General features: G+C 32.0%; 1 long non-coding RNA gene across 1 annotated transcript; it reads right to left on the reverse strand.

Moving 5' to 3' along the window:
* Nucleotides 1-493: 493 nt before the first annotated feature.
* On the reverse strand, nucleotides 494-2,159 carry LOC126885228 (uncharacterized). Its single transcript, XR_007698340.1, has 2 exons — nucleotides 1,829-2,159; nucleotides 494-949 (listed from the first exon to the last, which is right to left on the reverse strand). It is a non-coding gene; the product is annotated as an uncharacterized LOC126885228 (long non-coding RNA).
* Between the last annotated feature and the right edge of the window lie 24,805 nt (nucleotides 2,160-26,964).

Raw genomic sequence — 26,964 nt, forward strand, 5'->3', positions numbered from 1 at the left:
AAATCCTGTACATCCAGACTTGTAGTAGTATTGCCTTATAGAGAAGAAGTTTGTTCTGGATACATATTTTTTGTAAAGCATACCCAGTTTTAGTTGTTCCCATAGAGAGTAGTCTTTATTTTCACTTTCAGAAAGATTTTTCAAAAAATGTTTTAATACTTACCAGTATCTTTGTTTCCGTTTAGTGCTAAGATTGTTTTGTTAGAAAGCTGTTACTTAATTTTTTTTAGATACATTTGATTTCCCGAGCAAGGGTCATTCATCTTTATCAACTGCAACCCTAATTGAAAAGAGATTGTTGAGTTACTTTATATATTTTTTAGATACCTGCAATTTCCATCTACAAACTTTAATGGATTTCCAAATTATTAGAGTACCAACCAAAGTATGTAGGTACTATAAAAATTATGGGTTACTTTTTAATATTTTAGATTTATTTTGATATTTTTGTAATTAATTTTTGATTTTGTAATTCATTGTAAGATATACATGATTTGTGTTTATTGTATTTTATTTATTAATATTTTTATTTGAACACATATAAAATTGTACCACTATATATTATAAAAGTATGAAATAAATTGATTTGTATTTGACAATAAGTTTTTAATTCACTACACTAAGTTTGCAGCAATAACATTTCTTCGTATTCTCTATACACGTAACATACAACCATTATTTCGATTTTCCTCATCTGGAATCATTTTCGTTGGAACTTTATTATGTTCTTCACTTCTTCATTGTTTTAAAAAGAAAGATGTTCTTTCATAATCATATGAAATGTTTGAAATCAAAAAATATATTATAATGTTTGAAGTTTGTATTTCACTACACTAAATATGCAGCAATAACATTTCTTCATATTCTCTGTCCTTCTAACATACAATTATTTCGATTTACCTCATCTTGAAACATCATTGGAACTTCAAGATGTTCTTCACTTCACTATCTAAAAGAGGAAGACATTCAATCATACTATCCAATGTAACACAGAAAATAAATATAATGTTTGCATTTTAGCAATTTTTGCACGATGTACCACGTAAAGTTGATACACAATTAAAAGTGACTGATAAAAAAGCTTAAAATAAGTTTTGTTTCAACTTTATAACAGTAAGAAGTACATGATCAAGTGCGTTCATAACAAGTCTATCCCTTTCGAATCCCTATGCAGTAGCTATCTCGACACTTTTAACAATCACATTTAGAAGTTCAAAGGATTGTATTTCTACTGTACTTGATTCAGCATTGTTTTTAATTAGATCCATACATTTAATTGTTTAGGTAAAAAATTTGTTTCATTCAAAGATGACACATTCACTAAATAATATTTATATATATGACTTTGAGTTTCACTTAAAACAGAATTTTTCTTGAGGATAATCTGGTTTTTACTAAAAATGTCAGAAGAATCGTTTTACAAGTTGACACATTTGATTCTGAAAAGTCTTGGATAGTTTACTGGCTTTCAATTAAACAGGAATTCCATTTCCAATAACCTGGCTTTCTTTACATTCTCTAGTTTTTTGAGTTGTTGTATATTTTCATGTCTTTTGAGAGACCTTTTTAAAATAATTTTTTTAACTGTATTGGTACTTTTTTTATGACTTTAGCAAAGGAATTGCATTTGGCCTTAATCATGCATCTTTTGTTGGCAAATCTAATTAATAAAGAGGTAACATTTAATCATAAGCTTTGAAAACAGATCAAAAGTAACCTTAAAAGTACTTGGCAGTTTATAAATGTCTATTGTATAATAATAATTAGCTTTCTTAAAATGAAGTGAACTCTTGTGATAGGATAAACATGTTTTAATTGTAATACTTACAGTTTTCCAGTCGTTTAATTGATCATTTTCATTTTATTCCCAAAATAAACAGTTACAACCACATAACCCCATTTGTAATAGGTAAACAAATTCGTTATTTATATGTTATTTATGCGACTTTTGCTGTTGAATCCAATTTTAGCACATTTAAAATATATTAAATATTGTTAGCAAATCGATTTTGTTCACTAATATCTTTAGAAAACGGCATTATAAGCAGAAAAAAACAAACTTTTCTATATGTAAACATTGTAAATGTCAGCACAATAGGTCCCGACGGCGGCCATGACACTTTGGCAGTTAGGAGGGGGTACGATTACGGTTTATCCCAATATATACTGTTTTCTCGCAATATTCTACCGCTTACCTTCAACCTGTTGCCAGCTTGCCTTGTTAGGCAACCAACAGTACATCACATAAAAATACTCTTAAATTATGGTTTTTTGGTTTGTTTAGCTTCGTTTTTTTCCACGCAAGTTCAATTATCGTTTATTATGTAGTATATTTCCTTGTTTCAACTAAATTTAACTTTCATCTCGTCATTTCACATTCGATGCCGTCACAACTTAAACCATGAATTATATCTACATTAAATTTAATAAATCTATAAGTTATTCTGGAATAGACAGTTGCTAATTTAAACTTTACAGTAGATTTTATTATTCAAATAATTCAATTACATTTTCAGACATTTATTAACAACCTTTGCATTTTACTAAAAAATCCAAAATCAAATTAAGCTTTAACCAAAAAATTGGTTTCATCTTGTCATGTCATGTCACTCTTGTCAAATTGTATATCCACTTCCTAATTTCTCAGTTGGTCTGTGCCCATTGAATTGGCAAGTACCTAGCATCTTCGAGCAGGGAACCATGGCACCCTTTTAGCATGTGTTCCACTATATCTATTAACATCGACTTGTAGTCATAAAATTTTAATATATTATATTCTGTAAACCATATATGATGGAGTTAACACTATATACAGTGTGCTAGTTTCAAACTACTCGGCAGGATGTACGTATTCCCACATTTTTCCATTCTAACATTCACAATTTTAACCTTTTGCTTTAAACTAACGTGGAAATACTCCATTCTAGGCACTGAAGATGTTCTGTATATAACGAAAACGTTTTGCAATCCATAACAATTTAAATAGTTTTTAAATAAACGGTTTTATACCAGAATATATCTCGAAGTTTTTACTTCTGTATGAATATTTTTTATTCGTAAAATATAGGGAATTTTTTTATTTCAAAATATGAGGATATCTAGAATGATATTAAAGTTAAATAAAAAATAATGAGTTTTAAATTGAAAATTCTTTTGAATTTATTAAAGACCATACGCTGGGGTCCAAATTTACCCCCTTTGTCTTCAGAAGGTTAACAGAGTGTCGAATAGATCATCGCTATATAAACATGATTAAATACATTTAGAAGCACAAGAAGCATATCGAAGTAGAGGTCGTCCGCCATCAAGATGGTGAGATGACATAAAACGGATCGACAAAAACTGGATGCAAACAGCACAAAACAGAAATTCATGGAAAAGACTGAAGGAGAACTACATCCAGCAGTGGATCGATCCAGGTTGAATGATGATGATGATGATAACGACTTCACAACATAAATAAGTTGCAAACAATAGTAAAATCATCCTTCTTCTTCTTATTACGCCGTCTCATTTCGAATATTGGCGATCCAAATGGCAATTGTAGTTTTGAAAACTGCCGTACAAAAAATGTATGTAGATTATCGGTCAAACTATCTTCTCGGTCTTTCAGCCAGGGGTTCTGGAGCCTTCGTACCATCTTTCTGGAGCCATCTTTTGCCCTGTAGTTTATCTTCTAATATGATTTGAAGAAGTTTATACTTTTCCCCTCTAACACATAGCCCAAGTATTGTATTTTTCTTTCTTTGATTGACTCATTCATTAATTCATTAAGCATCACAATTCCTAGGGATCATAGCTAACGTCAAGTCGTTCAAAATCATATTCTTGGATGAGGTGAATGAGTCCTCTGTCATTTTATAGCTTGCTGTGTGTCTTTGCTGTTCTCGTGACGTTTTTCTATTTCTTCCTGTCCTTGCACTGAACTTTCCAGTCTTTTACATTCATTGCTCTTATGTCCTCTTCTACATCAACCAGCCATCTTCTTCTGGGTCTTCCTCTACACCTGGGCCATAGTGGTGTCCAGTTAGTTATCCTTCTCAACATATCTGAGTGTGGGCGTCTCTGTATATGTTCTATCCATTCTAAGCGAAGCGATTTTATGTATCTGAATATGTTTTCTCTCTTTAATTCTTCTTTAATTTCGGCATTTGCTTTAATTCGTATTTCTCCCTCTCTTGTTACATTGTAGCCCACTATTGTTCTCATTATTTTTCTTTCAAATTTCAGAAGACTGTCTTCTTCTTTCTTGTTAATCGTTGTTGTTTCCATCCCATATGTCACAACAGGTCTTATTAAGGTCTTATAGAGGTTCATCTTGGTTCTCTTGCTCAGGGTCTTGCTTCTCAGCAGATTCTTATTCATTCCATATGCGTTTTTGCTTTTCAGAATTCTTTCCTCTGTTCTCTCTTTTCCAGTTTTCCCTATTTAGTCCAGTCGGGTTAGACGAATAACAGGCCTAACCTTGCATTAGGAGCTGCCCCAAATTTCATTTTTCTAATCTTTAGGGTCAATATTAGTACAAATTTAAAATCTCGACTGAATTCCACCGTTGCGTTAGCCGCCATCTTGATTTTAAACGAGAACCGTTTTTGCTCAATATCTCCGCCATTTTCAATTTTTTGACAAAATGTGTACAAACTGAAATTATTGAAAATACGATTTTCTATAATTTCGTTTATTATAATTTTTTTCGTGCGGTTGATATTTTCCGAGTTATGAGGGGAAAATAGTGACAGTTGGAGCATAATTATTGAATTATTGAATTATCTCGTGTATTATTAGTTTTACAACAAATATGTGCCTTTACAAAAATGAAGAGAATTAAATTCTACACAATTTTGATCTCCCTCATTTTTTTGCTAAAATTAATATTTAAGGTAGTACGTATGCGGCAATGGCGCGAGCGTAAGACCGGATTGATTTTATAGCAATTGTTTTTGTTCAATATCTACGCCATTTTCAACTAAAATTGTTCAAAATATAATTTCCTACAATTTCTTTTTAACAATTTTTTTCATGCGGTTGATATTTTCCGAGTTACATGGGCAAATAGTAAAAAGTGGTGGGGGGAGCATAATTATTGAATTGAATTTTGTATCCGAGCTGCCCCAAATTTTATAATTATATCCTTTAGGAGAGATCAATAGTAGTGTAAATTTAAAATCTCGACTGAATTCCGCGGTTTAATTAGCCGCCATATTGATTTTAAATGAGAACTGTTGTTGCTTAATATCTCCGCCATTTTCAACTTTTCGACATAAATGGTGGGAAAGAAAACTGTTGGAAATGCAATTTCCTACAATTTCTTTGGCACAATTTTTTTATACGATCACTATTCTCCGAGTTAAGGGGGAAAATAATGGAAGCGGAGGGGAAGCATAATTTTTGAATGTCTGATTTATTATTAACTTTAAGACATAATTGTACATAAACAAAAATAAAGAGAATTATATTTTATACAATTTTTGAAACTTCCAATGAAACATCAACCAAACTAAGTATACAGTGTGGTTCATCTTATTCGCCTCGGTCTCTGTACGGAAAACCACTTGATATTTAAAAAAAATTTCTTCACAGAAATATACAGGGCCCTTAATACTACAATTTAAAAATAATGTGAATTATACAGGGTGTTCCAAAAAAGAGTGGTATATCAAAGTTTTATTTTTTCTTATGGAATGCCCTATATCTGATGACATTACTGAATTGACCTTAAAAAATAAGCTATACTTTCATAAGGGTTCCCTATACCTAAATACAGGGTGTTTTGATTTATTGCGATTTTTATGAAAACGTAAGGTTTTAGAAAAAAATAAATATCTACGAATCTAAGAATCAGTAACAAATTCTTTTTTGGATATTAATAATAGACTATTTAGCATACTTAAACAGATGCTTACTGTAACAAAATTTCCTACAGGGTGGTCAAAATATGAGATTGTTCTATTAACAAATTCAAGCTGTAATAATTTACTTATTTTAAATAGAACACCCTGTATCTTACTAGTCTATCGCGTAGAAAATTTACTTAGCTTTTAATTTATATTATGGTTTTCTATACCCACCTTTTACAGGGTGGTCAAAATATTAGATGGTTCTATTAACAAATTCAAGATGTAATAACTTACTTATTTTAAATGAAACACCCTGTATCTTACTAGTCTATCGCGTAGAAAATTTACTTTGCTTTCAATTTTTATTAGGGTTTCCTATACCTATCTCCCTTCATTTTTAAATGTTTAAAGATTTCCTAATTTGTAAGCTTTAAAAATTAGAATTAAGTACCTATGTCGTAGTTATGTACAACACATCACCAACACCGGCAATATACTTAAATACCTTAGTCAAGATACTTTCGTTAATAAAATTTATATTTTTATCATTTAATCACACAGAGTGTTCTTATTTTAAATGACATACTCGATATTCAATTCTTTATAATGGAAGATATTTAAAATCTCTTCAATTTCATGTAAACATTCTCAATACACATGTTATTCTGTAAATGTAAATTCCCATGTTATTCTGTAAATACCCATTTTTACATATTTTTGTACAATAGGCTCGTTTTCGTCATAGTAGCCATTGCATGTAATTGTTTGTAATTGCGATTCAAAGATTCAAACAAAAAGTGGTGTTCTTAAATTTACTTAATAACCGTTGGTTTAAGATATGGAAAATACTTATACGGAATGAAATATAATTTAAATATCTTCCAAAATACGGCATCTAATATAGGGTATGCAGTTTAATATAAACATATTATTCAATGTCACATGTAGGCCAAAATCATCTAAAATAATACAACACTCTGTGTGTGTGTGATTACATGATAACAATTAAAATTATATTAATGACAGTATAATGTGTAAGTATATTGCCGGTGTTGGTAATGTGTTGTACATTGTACATAATATGTAACCACGACATATTTACTTAATTCTAATTTTTAAAGCTTGCAAATAAGGAAATCTTTTAATATTTAACAAATGAAGGGAGATAGGTATAGGAAACCCTAATAAGAATTAAAAGCTAAATAAATTTTCTACGCGATAGGCTAGTAAGATACAGGGTATTCTATTTAAAATAAGTAAGTTATTACAGCCTGAATTTGTTAATAGAACAATCTCATATTTTGACCACCCTGTAAGAAACTTTGTTGTAATAAGCATCTGCTTAAGTATGCTAAATAGTCAGTTATTAAGATCCAATAAAGAATTTGTTACTGATTCTTAGATTCATAGATATTTATTTTTTTCTAAAACCTTACATTTTCATAAAAATCGAAATAAATAAAAACACCCTGTATTTAGGTATAGGGAACACTTATAATTGTATGGCTTATTTTTTAAGGTCAATTCAATAATGTCATCATATATAGGGCATTCCATAAGAAAAAATATAACTTTGATATACCGCTCTTTTTTGGAGCACCCTGTATAATTCGCATTATTTTTAGATTGTAGTATTAATGGCCCTATATATTACTGTGAAGAAATTTTTTTAAAATATCAAGTGGTTTTCCGTACAGACACCGAGGCGAATAAGATGAACCACCCTGTATAAAAGACATAAAAAGACATTATAATATACTACATTAAGTTCACTTAATTTTATTAACTAGCGGGTTTTATTGGTTGAATTTGTCTGTCGATATTTTAAGTTTTATGTCAGCTAATATATCGTTCCAACAATTTTTTTTTAATTTTGGGCCCTGTTGGGGGGAATTTTCCCATTTCCTCCCCTTGTAGACCCGCTATTAGTTCTCTCGAAAAATTGTAGTAAATCGTAATTGCAACAATTTCAGTTCTTACACTTTTTGTCGAAAAGTTGAAAATGGCGGAGATATTGAACAAAAACAATTGCTACAAAATCAATCAGGTCTTACGCTCGCACCTTTACCATATACGTACTACCTTAAATATTGATTTTATCGAAAAAATGAACGGTATCAAAATTATACAAAATTTAATTCTCTTCATTTTTGTATAGGTAAATATTTGTTGTAAAACTAATAATAAACGAGATAATTCAATAATTCAATAATTATGCTACAACTGTCACTATTTTCCCATCATAACTCGGAAAATATCGACCGCACGAAAAAAATTATAATAAATGAAATTATAGAAAATCGCATTATCAACAATTTCAGTTTCTACACTTTTTGTCAAAAAATTGAATATAGCGGAGATATTGAGCAAAAACGGTTCTCGTTTAAAATCAAGATGGCGGCTAACGCAACGGTGGAATTCAGTCGAGATTTTAAATTTACACTAATATTGACCCTCCCTAAAGATTAGAAAAATAAAATTTGGGGCAGCTCCTAATGCAAGGTCAAATGCTATCCCGACTGGGCTAATTGTTGCTACCAGGTAACTAAAGGTGGATACAGTCTCAAATTTATGGTTCTGTGTTACATGTTAGATATTTCTGTTTTGTGGTGTCGTCCTTCCCTAGCGTCATGTATTTTGTTTTGTGCTGGTTTATCTGTAGCCCTATTCTCTTCGCTTCCTTATCTAATTTTTCAACGGTTTTTTGTAAGTGTTTCGTGATTTCTTTTGTTTGTTCATGCGCCGAAGTACTCCATTGTTAGAACATTTTTGTACCCATGGAATTCTCAGCATCTGTCTGTGTATCAAAGGCATCTATTCTCTTTTCTGTTTCAGAGCCCATTGTCCAACTTTAACAGCCATACAGCAAGACAGAAAAGACCTAAGTCCTGATCATTCGGATTTTGAGCTTCAGGCTAAGATCTGATCTTGTAAAATAGCTATTTGTATAACAAGGGAGGAAAGTGCTACTTCTGTAGTAAACATTCAAGAGAGGAAAGGCATTTTACTCCCATGTTATACATAATGATTTTTCCAACTACCTCAAATGTCAAGTAATTTTTTTATTTTAAATAATTTATTTATGTAACTAACTAACAAAATTTATTAGAGCAGTAAAACTAACAAGTAGGTACAGTATAACTGTCAACTGTCAAATATAAGTCAAATGTTAACATTGTTAAGTCAAAATGCGAATTTACTCTTTTTACCATTCTGCAAAATACAAGGTGCTCTATAAATAAACGTTAAAATGAATAGATACTTACGTAATAGGTAATAGAATATGGTATAGGGTGTCAATAAGTTATTTCATCAATGACATACCATGACGCCACTTTTACTTTTCCTCCCTATGGAGGAAAAGTACTTCCCCTCCCTATGGAGGAAAAGTACGACTTTGCTCCCTACAATCAGGTCAGGAAAAGTATACTTTCAGTAGAGGTAGGTGGAAAAAATGTTTTCCACCTACTTCTACCGAAAGTATACTTCTCCGGAACTGATTGCAGGGAGCAAAGTTGTACTTTTCCTCCCTAGGGAGGAAAAGTAAAAGTGACGTCATGGTATTTCATTCATGAAATATAACTTATTGACGCCCTGTGCAATATCTATTTTCTATTCCGTAAGTATCTATACATTTTAAGGTTTATTTAAAACACTCTGTATTTTGCAGAATGGTAAAAAAACAGTAAATTTTTATTCTGATTTAACAATGTTTGCATTAATAATTTGACTTATATTTGACAGTTGACAGTTATATTGTACCTACTTGTTAGTTTTAGTTCTAATGAATTTTGTTGGTTAGTTACATAAATAAATTAAGTCAAAATGAAAAAATGCGTTGTTATTTGAGGAAGGTGGAAAAACCATATGTATAACATGGGAGTAATAGTACATTATATACCGCGGGACTGAAGTAGTACATTTAATCCTGAAGGTAAAGTTTATGGCCCGACCGCAGGGAGGGCCATAATTTACCTGAAGGATTAAATGTACTTCAGTCGCAAGGTATATACGATACTTTTCGTACTTCCGGTATGATTTTATTAATTATTTCAATAATTTCAATCAGTTTTTTCTCTCTTCAACTCATTTAATAAACTGTCTTTAAAATAAGTTACCATAGTAACATTGCGTTGTGACAGTTATAATTTAGAAACATTGTCATTACTAGTGTCATTGTAAAGAAACATTGTTATTGATAATTATTGGTATCATGAGTGAAGAAGGTGTATCTGATATTGATAAAAGAGCAGCCGAAGTAGGTGAAGAATTGTTACCACCGAAATCTAGAAAACTATACGAGCAGCAGTACGATGCTTTTAAAAAGTGGTGCCGCTTAAAAAATGTGAGACAACCTACTGAAAATGCGCTGTTAGTCTACTTCGATGATAAATCAAAAGCGGTTTGTGCCTCAACTCTCTGGGCACATTACTCAATGCTGAAATCGGTTATTAACATTAGAGAAGATATTGATATAAGTAAATTTCCAAAATTATTAGCTTTTTTGAAGAGAAGAAATGAGGGATTTAAGCCAAAGAAGTCAAGAATTCTCACGTCTGAGCAGGTAGATCAGTTCTTACGGGAGGCTCCGGATGATAAATATTTAATGCTTAAGGTAAATTTGGAAATTTGTTTATATTCAGAAATTTTAAGAAATCAATTTTTTTGTAGGTTGCACTTATTTTGGGCGTTGCGGGAGCTTGTCGTGGAAAAGAGTTGGTTGATTTAGAAATCGACGATGTGAGATTAAAATAAAATATCCCTTAAATTCGTTTGTTTGTGATTTAATCGTTCCGGGAGTTTCGTCAATATTTAATCCCGGAGGGATTAAATGTGACACTTTAGTACCTGTCACAAGGGAGTGAAGTTGTCACTTTAGGCCCGGAAGTACGAAAAGTGCCTTTTCCTCCCTTGAATGATTACTGCCCTCCGCTACGCGTCGGGCGGTAAACTTCATTCTCGGGAGGAAAAGTAGCACTTTCCTTCCTTGTTATACAAATAGCTATTTCAAGTTCATGAGTGTTTTCATCGTTTGTTTGATTCTTAATCGGATTTCTCTTTTGGGTTACACTGGCTATTATCATTTGCTCCCAAATGTTTTATGCACGTTAATTGCTCTATTATTTGTCCTTTGGTATACAAATATTGGTGTTTATTGGTGTCTTTGAGAATACATACTCAAATTTTAGTTTTGGAAACGTTTAAGGGTATACCAAACATTTCACTATGACGAACTACCGCATTTATTATATTTTGTACTGCTTGTGCGTTGCTTGCTATTAAGACGGTATTGAGGTATATAAAAAATAAATGTATATTATAGATTCATTTATATTTGTTTTCCGAATTTAACCCTACATTTATCGCTTCTACAGCAACTGTAATTAATTTGGGGTGAAACGTTAGTTTATTTTCTGAAGAAAGAAAAAGCTTTTTTAGAACTATTTACCTTTCATGATGTAACTTACCGTAACAGCAAAAACAAAACCCTTCAGTATTTTTAGATCTTTATTTACACATCGTTTGATACTGATCTATATACACATACGTAAAAAACTCTGAATAGAAAAATATATAAAATATTTTACTCTGACAAACAGCATGTCTCGCACGTGTCCTTTGCAAGCAGGTTTATAGCATTCTCGGCATATTTTTTTGTCCGTTTAATACGACCTATTGAGCAAATTTATACACGAATAATGACATTTTATTGTACATCTCTTCAACTCCACATAAAAAAATAATTGATCTACGTGCTCTTTAGGGTTTGATAGACTCCTACGCAAATGTTTTTAGTAAATTCCAATATCTTGGTATTTACTTCAGGAAAGATAAAAATGAATAGAAGTGTTTTTACCAAGTAATACAAAAAACGATACGTTTTATATATGTTATAGTCAAATCCCGAATTTCAGGCACTCCTAGGTTTGACTAGGCAATCCTCAGGTCTGACTGACCGTCTTAGTCAAAGTCCGAAATAAATTACAGTTACGGCCTTTGACTAGTCAAACGTAGGAGAGACTACTTTGGTCAGGCAAAGGTCGAAATTTAATTTTATGAAATCGGGGTTTGACTAGTCAAACCCCGATCAGCTAATAAAATGTCGTAATTTGTAAGATTAGCTTTAATAAAACGTCATTTTTTAAATTTATTGTTTAATTTTATTCTTATATTGTCGAAATATTTTTTTTATATTAGTGTTTATTCTCACATGTTGATGTTGACGCATTATGGCATTTAGAGTTACACAATACATTAGACTCTTTACACATAATTTTGAAGAGCATTTCTTATTGCAGCAGCATTTTATAAAGTCTTGTCGTCCAAATTTAGAATCTTTTGTACTAATTTTTCTTAGGCAGGCCGCACATCAAAGAAACATGACACGTAAATTACGTTTCATGGAAATAAACCAATGCTAAACAAATATATGTCCGTCCATTTATGAAACCCTCCGAAAATAAAAATGTATCATGAGCATGAATCACACTCGTTTCATTGGTAGGCGGACTTTGAGATTTGTTTAGCAGTGTTTCCTTTTCATGAAACATGTTTTTCGTTTCATGTTTCATGTTTTTCGTTTCATGTTTCTTTGGTGTGCGGCTTGGCTTAGAGACAATTAAGAAAATTCTCTTTGCATTCTCTTATTCGATTTCTTGAAAAAAGTGCGTTTATTGTTCCCTATTTCGTACCAACTCTATATGAACCGTCTATTGTTTTATCTTTTATGATACCCAAAATATTTCGAGCACCTTCTTTGGCTCTATCAAAGCTAAGGATAGGTATTGTTAAAGTTTTTCCATTCGAAATTGCAGGAAATTATTTTCACTTAATTGTTTCATAGCATTAAGGCGGGTTACGCTTACATATTTTGCCCGTGCTATTGTCAGATATTTTATTATCTATTTTCAAACTAAAGCAGTAGGTACATTTGTATCTATGCATTGCATAAATGTAATACACTCGTAATGTCAACCCACCTGTAGGCTGCGCACTATCAAAAGAAGGGATCACCATGGTACTAACGAAGGCCCTGGACCGTCGTCACTAGTGGAGGAAGAAAATTGTCAAACAATTCAGATTACTTCTTCAGGTGTGGTTTGTTGTAGTTGCCAAAAAGAGAGCTCTGACGCAAATTCGAGCATAATTTGTAATCAGATGGTATAGACATGCGTTGTGCAAAGACAGAAAAGATTAAAATAAATAAAGGGAAAGGCGATTTAAGGTCTTTATGCCCAGGCCAATGCTACGAAACAATTAAGTGAAAAAAAATTCCTCCAATTTCGATCAGAGAAACTTTAACCAATACTATTCCCAGCTTTGATAGAGCTAAAGGAGATACTCTAAATATTTTTTGTATCATACAAGATAAAACAGTTGACGGTTTATGTAGAGTTGGTACGAAATACGGAACAATAAACACTCTTTTTTCAACAAATAAGAGAATGCAAAAAATTTTTCTTAATTTCGAAGACGTTCTGTCTCTAAGAGAAATTAGTACAACAGATCTAAATTAGGGGGACAAGGCTTTATAAAATGCTACTGCAATAAGAATTGCTCTTCAAAATTATGTAAGTGTAAAAGGTTTAACGCAGGGCTTCTCAATATGTGGTACATGTACCAATGGTGGTACATATCATTATGTGCAGTGGTACACAAAACGCAAAAACAGCAAAAATTTATCATATTTATAGTTAATTAGATTAACTACCGCCATAGGCATTTTAGTTAGGTGGTACCAAAAATAATTATAAGAATTTTGTGGTAGGTACATCACTCAAAAAAATTCAAAGCCACTGGTCAAACCTATTGTGTAACTCTAAATCCCATAATGCCTCAACATCAATATGTGAGAATAAACTCTATTTTTTATTTTAATTACGACAGTATAAAAATAATAAATATTACAATTAAAAAATGACGTTTTATTAAACCTAATCTAACAAATTACGACATTTTAATAGCTGATCGGGGTTTGACTAGTCAAACCCCGATTTCATAAAATTAAATTTCGACCTTTGCCTGACCAACGTAGTCTCTCCTAGGTTTGACTAGTCAAAGGCTGAAACTGTAATTTATTTCGGGCTTTGACTAAGATCGTCAGTCAGATCTGAGGATTGCCTAGTCAAACCTAGGAGTGCCTGAAATTCGGGCTTTGACTATAACATATAGACTAATTATTATAGCCGGGATGGGTAAATTTGCTAATGATTTTAGGCACCAAAAAAAAAGAGTCTCTAACTTAAACAGTAGAACCTAAAAGAGAATGTATGAGTCCTATTCCGTCAATTTTTAGTGGCACAATCGTCGATAGTGGCGCCTCAAACTTTCCACGAATGGACGGGATAAATAAATTAAAGAGTACGTCACTCACTCCCATAATTAATTTTTTTTTTACGACCGTTTAATAATATGCTCATTATTCGCTATTTTTGAATAGATAATAACACCCATTACTTTACCCGTGAGTAATATTTCATTACTCACGGGCTGAAATTACTCACGGGTCATTACTCACGGGTTGAAGTTAGCTTCAAGTGGTGCATGGCACTTTTAATATATCTGTTATAGTCAAAGCCCGAATTTCAGGCACTCCTAGGTTTGACTAGCCAATCCTCAGGTCTGACTGACGGTCTTAGTCAAAGCCCGAAATAAATTACAGTTTCGGCCTTTGACTAGTCAAACCTAGGAGAGACTAAGTTGGTCAGGCAAAGGTCGAAATTTAATTTTATGAAATCGGGGTTTGACTAGTCAAACCTCGATCAGCTATTAAAATGTCGTAATTTGTTAGATAAGGTTTAATAAAACGTAATTTTTTAATTGTAATGTTTATTATTTTTATATTGTCGTAATTAAAATACGTGTTAAAAAATACCTGTAAAAATTAGTGTTTATTCTCGCATGCTGAGGCATTATGGCATTTAGAGTTGCACAATACGTTAGACCTTTTACACTTACATGGTTTTGAAGAGCACTTCTTATTGCAGTGGTATTTTATAAATCCTTGTCCTCCAAATTTAGAATCTTTTGTACTAATTTCTCTTAGAGACAGCTTAACGTCTGGAACATCTTCGAAATTAGGAAAATTCTCTTTGCATTCTCTTATTTGATTTCTTGAAAAAAGTGTGTTTATTTTTCCGTATTTCGTACCAACTCTATATAAACCGTCAATTATTGTTTTATCTTTTATGATACCAAAAATATTTCGAGCATCTCCTTTGGACACGTTTGAGCATAGGTTGTGCACAGACAGAAAAGATTAGAATAAATAAAGGATATGCGATTGAAAGTCTTCATGCCCAGGCTAATGCGATGTAACAATTAAATGAAAAAAATTTCCTCCAATTTCGATCGGAAAAACTGTAACAATACCTATTCCCAGCTTTGATAGAGCCGAAGAAGATGCTCGAAATATTTTGAGTAGCATACAAGATAAAACAATTGACGGTTTATATAGAGTTGGTATGAAATGCGGAACAATAAACACACTATTTCAAGAAATCAAATAGAATGCCAAGAGAAATTTCCTAATTTGGAAGATGTTCCAGACGTTAAGCTGTCTCTGTCTCTAAGAGGAATTGGTACAAAAGATTCTAAATTTGAAGGACAAGGATTTGTAAAATGCTACTGCAATAAGAAATGCTCTTTCAAATTACGTAAGTGTAAAAGGTCTAACGTATTATTCAATTCTATGTGCCATAATGCCTCAACATGTGAGAATAAACAGTATTTTTTTAATATTAATTAAGATAATATAAAAATAATAAACATTAAATTTAAAAAATGACGTTTTATTAAACCTTATATAACAAATTACGACATTTTAATAGCTGATCGGGGTTTGACTAGTCAAACCCCGATTTCATAAAATTAAATTTCGACCTTTGCCTGACCAACTTAGTTTCTCCTAGGTTTGACTAGTCAAAGGCCGAAACTGTAGTTTATTTCGGGCTTTGACTAAGACCGTCAGTCAGACCTGAGGATTGCCTAGTCAAACCTAGGAGTGCCTGAAATTCGGGCTTTGACTATAACATATCTATTAGCAAATAAAATTACTTAAACTTGTTAATTTAATAAAATAATCATTGTAATTTATATCAACAATTAAATTTGAAAAATGTTTAAAGGATTTTTAACTGTAACAATGGTTTATTATATTTTTTTATGTTTAAATTTCAACATTTGACATTTTAAGATTGACGTTATTAAAAGGTTAATATAAACAATCGGTATTAATTCCGTAAAAGGGCTTACGGATATGAAATTTATATCAATGAATTCTCTTTTACTTACTGTTGATTGTACAATAGATTTTTATTGAGAGAATACGTTATTTTTCATGTAATTGCCATTTAAAAGCCATCGCCATTCCATAACACTAATGACAACTGTTTACTGTTTCATATGCTCAAGGAGGGTAATTCTAACAGTGTTGCCATAGTTATATAAAATATGTTTTCTTATGAAAAATAAAATCTTACGATTTTAAATAATGTTAGTAGTTAATAATTATATTTTTCTACTAATCCAAATAAAAAAGGTAGTAGAAAAAGTGTAGTATTCTACTTGCATGTAATGGCTATTACTCACTCTGATGAATTACGACACTCGCTTACGGCTCGTGTCGCAAACTTCATCATCGTGAGTAATAGCCATCATTACATACTCGTTGAATAATATACTATTAACCCCCCGTTAGTCGCGCGGTCTACAATCGTAGACCACTCTCCTTTAAGTGGTCGCTAATTGCAGAAAACTGTACACACGCCCCCATCCCGCTTAGTAACTGGCACTAATACTTCCAACTTACTCTTCAGTTTGCTAAACGCCGCCGATATGTTTGCATTATTTTTTTACCATTATTCAAAGAGCACTGGTCTACAAGCGTAGACCGCGCGACTAACCGCGTTCCAGTTTTTAGATGTATATATAAAGTTAATATGTAGCCTGCTGTGTATATAAAGCTAAAACACAAATGAAAAATTTCAAGAAGAGACTTCATTGAAAACTTAGCATGGGAACTAATCAAACCGCAAATTGAATATGGATCAACTATACCTTCCCTGCTAAGGGTCGATTTCTCATACCTGCGGTAATTTATGGTTCAGTTGAACCAGGTACACCCGTGATCTTCGGTTTTGTTTGGAATGCATTTCTCATTGCACGTTCATTTTAGCACTCGTTCTACAGCTTTCGAGAAATGCCAATAGATGGCAACAGGTAAAAAACTGTCGCCATTTTGAACTACCTTTTTTATGCTGTTTTTGAATAAAGTTAAATTTAAGTATTTATAGTCAAATAGTCATTTTAATAATTGTAAATAAATATTATAAAAACAAAAATATTGTTATCGTTTATCGTTAGGCTTAATATAATAAAATAGGATATATTTATATTATGACAGCGTTTCATGTTAATATAACGCATGCGTAGTACATGAAATCATCTGAACTAAGTTCTGAAATCTTTGAACGGCCGACTTCCACCGTTCAAGCATCGTTCAAGTTTAAACTGCCATCGGTTGAACGTGCGAATTGAGAAAGACGATTTTGACTTTAAACTGACGTTTACTAGAAGTTCAGGTTAAACTGGAGTTGAACTCGATATGAGAAATTGACCCTAAGAGAACTTAGACGACGAGCTCGCGTACTGCTCGGAGTTCAAAAAGTCGTACCTCCTCCCCCTAATATTCCAACAAGTTACGTGGGACGATGTTGTATTTGTGCACGAATTTACAATATATCAACAAGAACGGCATGCCAAAGGTGTGACAAATTTGCATGCAAGGATCATCTCAGGGTTATTTGCACTGAATGTTTGACGGACTAAAATTTTGCCACATTTACCATTTGATAGTTTTGTTCCTTTTTTTATTTTTAGTTTTATTCTTTATTATTCATCCCTATTGTTAATTCTAGAAGTTCAAAGATAAAAAATATTTGTGTTTTTTACTAAATTGAGCTCAATTTTGTGACCATTTTCATTTACTTACGAATAAAGACCCAAAAAAACATGACCTCGTTTTAAATTTTACCACTGTCAAAATGAGAAAAGCCAAGGAACAAAACATATCTAATATCAAAGTAAGGACCTAAATAAACATGTTATTAACCATTAATACCCCAGGCCGTGGGTGAAAAAACGTGATATAATTCAGGAATTTTTGAAACCTATCAGGTGTTGTAAAGGACGATGCCAGGAATAACTTCTACTAAAATGTAACCAAAAATATTGTGCGCCTTTTTTTTAATTGCGATTTTCATTTGTTAAATTTGCAATTTTTATGGATTTTTAATTATGTAACTGAGGATATTGATTTTAGAGAAAGACTTTTTAATATAAAGTTGTAGTAAATTAAAAAACCTACAATTTGAGGTACGGTAAGTTTAATTTGGTTAATTGGTTATTGCAAAACAGCCTGCGAAAAGTCCAAAATGGCCGTTTTTTACAATTGCATTATTTATTGTACAAATAATTTTTTTTATTTTTTTAAAGCTTTACAATGAAGATCTTTCGATTCCAAACATAAAAAAAAATTTAAAGCCAGATTAACGAATTTGTTGCTTAGATATTATAAATTGTTTATCCCAGGAGGTCAAATGTAGAAGGCTATAACTTTTTGAAAAAAAAATCGTAGGAAGTTGGTGAAACATCCAATCTCATTCGAAAGAGTTATATTTTCATATTCTGATGTAAATAAATGCGTAAAACATTTTTAAACCTCTAATTTTTGGATTTGAAAATAAGAGGGCAAATTTCGTTATAAACATTTAGAGCTGAAGCGGCCCTGTACATCCTATGAGTTTTTTAACTTACATATTATTGTTGCTGAAGATGAAACGAAGATTTATAAAAAAATAAAAAATTTCTACGACCAACTGAAGCCGAGATAATTTTTGGGTTTGAAAATAAGGGGGCAAATTTCGTTATAAACATTTAGAGCTGGGGCGGCCCTGTATATCCTATGAGTTTCTAACTTACAGATTATTGTTGCTAAAGATGAAACGAAGATTTATAAAAGAATTAAAATTTTCTACAACCAACTGAAGCCTAGATAATTGTTTTTTTTTTCTTAAATCATAGTGCCTTTATTAATAACAATTAAGAATTTATTTTACAGTCATTGACTTAAGAAAGACTTATATTATCCTAAAATGAAAATTATTATAACATAGAATTACATTTAATAATTAAAAATTATTTTTTAAATCGGTGCTTTTGCAAGCGACCGAATTTTGCCAATCGCCCGGCTCGCTTCAAATCCGCGCGCTCGGAAAATTTTTACGTAACTTGTATTAAATTTTGACAGAAAACAATTTAATAATATTACCATTATAATATACAGTCTATTTAGTACTGTAATTGTTTTTCTTGATAAACTTTTATATGTGAAATCCAAAAAGAATAGTCACTACAAGAAGAAAAAGTTTTATATTGTATATTATAGTAAGAAGTAACATTATTATTATTATATTTATATAACAATGAAAAAATTAAAATATAGTTATGTATCTCATATACATATATGTATAATTTTTGTAATATTATTTCTTCAGAAATGAAATTTCACATATAAAATTTTATCAAGAAAAACAAATACAATGGTAAAAGACTATATTATAATGGTAATATTATTATATTGTTTTCTCTCAAAATTTAATACAAGCTAAGTATAAATTTTCCGACCGCGCGGATTTGAAGCGAGCCGGGCGATTTGCAAAATTCGGCCGCTCGCAAAAGCACCGAATTTAAAAATAATTTTTAATAATTAAATGTAATTATATTTTATAATAATTTTTATTTTAAGATAATATAAGTCTTTCTTTAGTCAATACTGTAAAATAATTTCTTAATTGTTGTAAAGAAAGGCACTACGACTCAAGAAAAAAAAAACAATTATCTCGGCTTCAGTTGGTTGTAGAAAATTTTTATTCTTTTATAAATCTTCGTTTTGTCTTTAGCAACAATAATCTGTAAGTTAGAAACTCATAGGATGTACAGGGCCGCTTCAGCTCTAAATGTTTATAACGAAATATGCCCCCTTATTTTCAAACTCAAAAATTATCTCGGCTTCAGTTGGTTGTAGAAATTTTTTATTTTTTTTTATAAATCTTTGTTTCATCTTTAGCAACAATAATCCGTAAGTTAAAAACTCATAGGATGTACAGGGCCGCTTCAGCTCTAAATGTTTATAACGAAATTTGCCCCCTTATTTTCAAACCCAAAAATTAGAGGTTTAAAAATGTTTTACGCATTTATTTATATCAGAATATAAAAATATAACTCTTTAGAAGGAGATAAGATGTTTCACCAACTCTCTACGATTTTTTTTCAAAAAGTTATAGCCTTCGACATTTGACCTCTTGAGATAAACAATTTATAATATCTAAGCAACAAATTCGTTAATCTGCCTTTACAATTTTTTTTATGTTTGGAATTGAAAGATCTTCATTTTAAAGTTTTAAAAAATAATAGAAAATTATTTGTACAATAAATAATGCAATTGTAAAAAACGGCCATTTTGGACCTTTCGCCGGCTGTTTTGCAATAACCAATTAACCAAATTAAACTTAATCTAAAACTAAATCATTAAAAATTGCAAATTTAACAAATGAAAATCGCAATTAAAAAAAAGCGCACAATATTTTTGGTTACATTTTAGTAGAAGTTATTCCTGGCATCGTCCTTTACAACACCTGATACGTTTCAAAAATTCCTGAATTATATCCTGAAATCGACCTATTTTTCACCCACAGCCTGGGGTATAATTTGTTAATTTTGTGAAAATCCGGTATTATGCGACAAAAAAATATTGGTCTACAATCGTAGACCGCGCGGCTAAGCTTGTCAGTAATAACCGCGCGCCTAACGTATGGTTATTTTTTTTAAATTCCAAATATGTCATTAAAAAAAGACCTAGCGCAATTGTAATGTACCACTCCTTCCCGCTACCCCTCCAGCTAAAACGACAATTTCCGTTTTAATTTTTAATAATTAAATAATAATAACTTAAAGAGTTACCCTTACTCCCATAAATCAATAATTATTTTCATACTCAATTTTGACGTACCACCCCTTCCCGCTCCCCCCACCAGCAAAAACGTCACTTTTCGTTTATTATTTTTTTATGTCGGATGCAATCAATATTAAAATTTAAAAAAATGCCCACGCATAATTGAGGCTTTTACAAAATATGTCTATTTTTATAGACCCGTAGGCTGTACTGTACATAATCTCAAAAAAATGTTTTATTTATAACTTTTTTTTTATGGCTGTAGATTTTTCCGCAAGGTTCGCCACCTTCAAAAATCCAAAATACCGTGTTCAGTGTTTCGCGTGTGGACAAACGAAGGCAGAGGAACACGAAGAAGACCAACTGGTCAACCGAGGTATACCACAGGTCGTCAAGATAGGCGCTTTAGACTCCTGGCTCTGCGAGACCGTTTTGCTGCTACGCGTCAAATTGTTGACCAATGGTTTGGAGTAGAAGGTAGACTTGTTACTATAGCTACCCTATACCGTAGCATTCGAGCCTTTAAACTGGTTTCATTCCGCCCACGACGAGTGCTTCCTTTGACTGCGGACGACAGTTTCAGCGATGATCGCGATTTTGTTTAGGTATGCATGATGGTCGTAAGATGATAAGATGCCGCCGTGGAGAGCGACGAGATATCGGGTTTGCTGTTGAGAGGCATCTACACAGGAAAGTTGGAGTAATGGTTTGGGGGGTTATTGCCTATGGTAGCCGATCACTACTTTTGTTTATTCGAGGCAGTATGACAGATGCGCGTTATGTTGATGACATCTTACAAACCACTTTTCTGCCTTATCTAGACTGCCGTCGAAACGCCCTTTTTCAGGAAGACAACGCACATCCCCATATTGCTCGTCGAACTATGGACTTTCTCCAAGAAGCTGGCATTAATTTTTTGCCGTGGCTACTCCACTCACTGGGTTTACAACCTATGGAACATATGTGGGATATGATGGGAAGGAGACTGTCCACTTTGCACCAGCCTCTACTGAGTTTGGCACAGTTAATCCATGAAACTCAAGTAGCTTGGAACAAGATGCCACAAGCAGACATCGATCACCTCATTTTTCCAATGCGTAGACGTGTACAGGAGTGTATTCAGCTCTGGGGTCGCCAAACAAATTATTAATTTTTTTTTGATTACATGTCAATATAAAGTCTTGCCAATGTTTCATTACATGTCGTTTCACTATTGATGGAAATGGGACATGTTGCCAAAAAAATTAAGTTCCAGAAATGATTCCTTCTGGGAGTAACACTTTTAATGTCACTGAGTTTATTTGGCCATTTTTTTGTTGATATCCTCTCTGTATATATACAGAGAGAGTCTGTAAAGTGGAATAAATTCACTATCTCAAATACTAATTGTTTTTTTGGAAAATGCTCATACCCGTCGATTAGTATTTCAAATTGTCCTTTTTGACATTCAATAAAAATGTATACAGGGTGTCCCAATTTAGAGATATGACGTCATCGTCGATTTTATTAAATGGCAACACTGTCATTTTGATAGCTAATTTGATAGGGTTTGTAAAGTTATACATAACTGCAAAATATCAAATTTTTATTCTCTACCATTTACAAGATAATAGAAAATAACAAAGTTATATCTGTAATTTGGAATATATTCAATAATTAAAATACTAACTGTTTTTTTGAAAAATGCTCAGACCCGTCGATTAGTATATCAAATTGTCATTTTTGACATATAATAATAATGTATACAGGGTGTCCCAATTTAGAGATATGACGTCATCGTTGATTTTCTTAAATGGCAACACTATCATTTTGATAGCTATTTTGATAGCGTGTGTAAAGTTATACACATCTGAAAAATTTCAAAATTTTATTCCCTACCATTTACAAGATAACAAAAAATAACAAAGTTATGAAGAACAGGAAGTAATCAAATAATAATTGAATTTATTTATTTCAATTAAGCAAATGCTCATAACGTTGCCCATTGACAATTTGACAATAATTGAGGGCAACATTATGAGTTTTTGCTTAATTTATTGAAATAATTAAATTCAATTATTAGTTGATTACTTCTTTTTCATAACTTTGTTATTTTTTATTATCATCTAAATGGTAGAGAATACAAATTTGAAATTTTGCAGTTGTGTATAACTTTACACACCCTATCAAAATAGCTATCAAAATGACAGTGTTGCCATTTAAGAAAATCAACGATGACGTCATATCTCTAAATTGGGACACCCTGTATACATTATTATTATATGCCAAAAAGGACAATTTGATATACTAATCGACGGGTCTGAGCATTTTTCAAAAAAACAGTTAGTATTTTAATTATTGAATATATGCCAAATTACAGATATAACTTTGTTATTTTCTATTATCTTGTAAATGGTAGAGAATAAAAATTTGATATTTTGCAGTTATGTATAACTTTACAAACCCTATCAAATTAGCTATCAAAATGACAGTGTTGCCATTTAAGAAAATCGACGATGACGTCATATCTCTAAATTGGGACACCCTGTATACATTACTATTGAATGTCAAAAAGGACAATTTGAAATACTAATCGACGGGTCTGAGCATTTTCCAAAAAAACAATTAGTATTTGAGATATTGAATTTATTCCACTTTACAGACTCTCTCTGTATATGTGATGTGACAGAAATTCCCATATTAAAAAATGACTCCGATATAGAATTAAATATCGTTAAACAAATAGCACAGTAAACAATGGGTACAATGAACAAACAATTAAAAAAACTTTGATCTGCATAACAAATCCCTAAAATTATCTTCCCTCTACCATAGAAAAAACACAGTACCTTCTTCTGCATCACATCTACAGGCAATATATCAACAAAAATAGCCAAACACATAAGAAAGAAAGGAATAACACCAGCTGTCTAAACTAACAACAACTTAGGCAAATAGAGTAAGTAAGGATAATAAAAGCCAAAAGAGAAAGCAATTACAGAGTGGTGTATATAAATTGCTATCTGGAGACGGTCCAAAACCCGTCATCGGTCAAACTGGGAAAACCTTTGACAAACGCATAGACGAACACAAAGGGACTTTCAATAATAGAAAAACCAGAATCTACATACGTACTCTATCTTGTAGATCACAATAGTTCTTTTAATGAACATTATCAAATCACCATATTCAAAATAAAGGCCTTAAGCTATCTTCCTTAAAATCTATTAAAATTAATACTGTTAGTTGATAAACTAAGATACTGACATAATTGTAAATGACCAACTTAAGACAGCTCCCCACTCCTTAACCTATTCAGTTAGAAACTTTAAAGTGTAGACGCATTGTAAAATATTACGTACATATTTGTGAACAAATTTAAAAAAAATCAGACAAAATTTTTCGTCTTGAGTGCTAAATAAACGGTACATTTATTTGGACAGCATCTAATTAGCAAACTGTTCCCCTATATTTTCATCTGCCGCATTATGTTGAAGTCGACTTCGTACATTCAAACGTGTTTTGATAAATCGGACTGCGACAACAAGGAAATCCCTTCTCGTCTCTCAAGGATACTGAGATTTTTAGGGTAAGGGATCCCAGCTTTTTTCTCTTTTGTGTCAATTTGGCCCTACTTATTATTCCCTTGTTGTTTGTCTTCATTTAGAGTTTTTTGTAATTATCTGCTGGCTGCCTGAGAAAACCCTGAGAACGTGGTTCAATGGAAAAAGAAAGGGCACGGAGCCGAAATAAGAGCCTTCCTTTAATAAAAATGAAAGGAGAAAATCATGTAATTTCACAGTTTTCCGCCCACATAATTATCTACTGGGTGTTTGTGCAAAGTGTATCAGAAATTAAAAATAAATGTTTTTAATATTTAAATAAACGGTTTAAATAAATGGTTAACTGTTTAAACAAATAGTTTTGGTTGATTGCGTTTAAAAACTTTTAAATAAAATGGAAACACTTTTATTTGTAGAAAGTTGTAAATGTTTACATGACGATAAAAACTGATTAAAATTGTGCAATATGATAATGTTTTACTCACTCCTGGCAGAGTTTGTGCCGCCCTTTTGGGCTCTCTGATTTATTTGTTACGGTGGATCAGTCCGCTGTCGTCTTTTTATTATTACAGCAGAGTGTTACGATTCGTGCCTTGGATCCCTTCATTGTCATTTTAGTCAGCCTTACTAGTTTTCCTTGAATGCCTAGTTCATAGTTTCCTTCATATCATTAATTAGCTCCTCCCTTATTACACTGATAAACGCTTTAGTGTAGGAAACAAAGGTTGAACCTTGCAAAATGGACACAAGTCCGGTTTTATTTTTTTTCTGGTATATCAAGGGGTGCTTATTATAAGACTAACTTTTTCTGAAAAAATTTCGCCACGGAACCTCCCTTTTCACCCCTTTAAAGGGGGCAATTTGTGGTTTTTGCGGAACGTAGCCCTTCCTGTAACTTTTACAAAAAATTTCTTTTATAGAAATATAAAGAAGACTATATTTTCTACGATTTATTTCCAACACCATCTCTCTATCATCCACCGTTTAGCGGGGGTGGCGCCCTAAATTTGACAAGTTTTTAAAAAAGATGTTTTTAAAAAATATATATTTTTCCCTAACTGTAACAGAAATTAAGAAGAAATTCTGCGGCAATTATTCACAAATAATTGACTGATTTTTTGGTACAGGTTTCACTTAAGGGTAATTGCCCTTTTTTTAATTACAGGGTGTTACATTTTAAAAAACCTCTTTTTATACCATCTGAACCGTTTATGCTAGAGTAAAAAGACTTTCAGCGATTATCCACGTACTGGTGCTATTTACAAATTTGTATAATGTACCCCAATTTTTTCCCCGGAACCACCCAAAAAAAAAGAAGAATTAATAAATAAATTGATTTTCTTGGAATCCTTCACACACAATGCCCTTTATTAATATGCTTCATATATCATTTTGTGGACGTTATTATTACCCATGCATGGACACCAAAAGCAATTTCCTAGTACAACCCCTGTAGCAAAAAAAATAAATAAAATGGGGGGTTGAAATTTTTTTTTTGTTTTTTGCTTTTTGATCCATATGGGCATATGCTTCATCAAAAGTGTTATTAAAAAACATATATGGTTATTGCAACATCTCTGCGAAAACCACCCCTATCCTTGAAAATATACTGCAGAAACTACCCCTATCCCTTAGCGAGCATGTTTTTACGATTTTCTCATTACCTATGTATTCTTTTTAAACAAAACTTATACAAGGTTAAAGACCACTATTTACTCTAAAAATTATGTCCTATTCATTTTTTCGTATAAGCAACCGTTACGGCACAGTGGCGCCGTAAACCTCATATATGCTGCTTTGGCGGGCTCCAGTTTTTGTTTTTTTTTCATCTGTTCGTTTTAGTGATAAAGTACTTATGCACAATAAAACAGCACAGTGTAACCTACAAATTATGACTTATGCACATTTTACATTCTTTGCTCCCCAAAGCCACAGTGGTGGCCCAAAATAAATTTTTGCATATTTTCGCCACCTACATGCATTTTATTGCATTAATGCTACCTTAACAGCACAATATTTACCCTTAGGTGGTAAAGATTATAAAAATATTTATTTATTTTTATAGAAATTTAACCAATTGGCACCCCCCTCTTAACGATGCTGGATCCGCCACTGTCGCTAAAGCATAAAAAGTCATTCTTATAAAAATAATATTAATATAATATAAGTATTTCTATAAAAATAAATGAATATTTTTATAATCTTCAAATATAATATCACTTGGTTTGAGAGGGGTGGGAGTGATCGCCCCATCACCCCTCCCTGGATCCGCCACTGCTTAGCAACCACTTAGGGGTGAATAGTGTGCTATTAAGGTAGCACTAACGCAATAAAATGCGTGTAGGTGGCGAAAATATGAAAAAATTTATTTTGGGCCACCACTGTAGCTTTGGGGAGCAAAGAATGTAAAATGTGCATAGGTCATGATTTGTAGGTTACACTGTGTTGTTTTATCTTACATAAGTACTTTATTATATCAATAAAACAAACAGATGACGAAAAAATAAACAAAAACTGGAGCCCGTCAAAGCATATATGAGGTTTACGGCGCCACTGTGCCGTAACGGTTGCT

This window comes from Diabrotica virgifera, chromosome 5, assembly GCF_917563875.1.
Source record: "Diabrotica virgifera virgifera chromosome 5, PGI_DIABVI_V3a".
NCBI lineage: Eukaryota > Metazoa > Arthropoda > Insecta > Coleoptera > Chrysomelidae > Diabrotica > Diabrotica virgifera.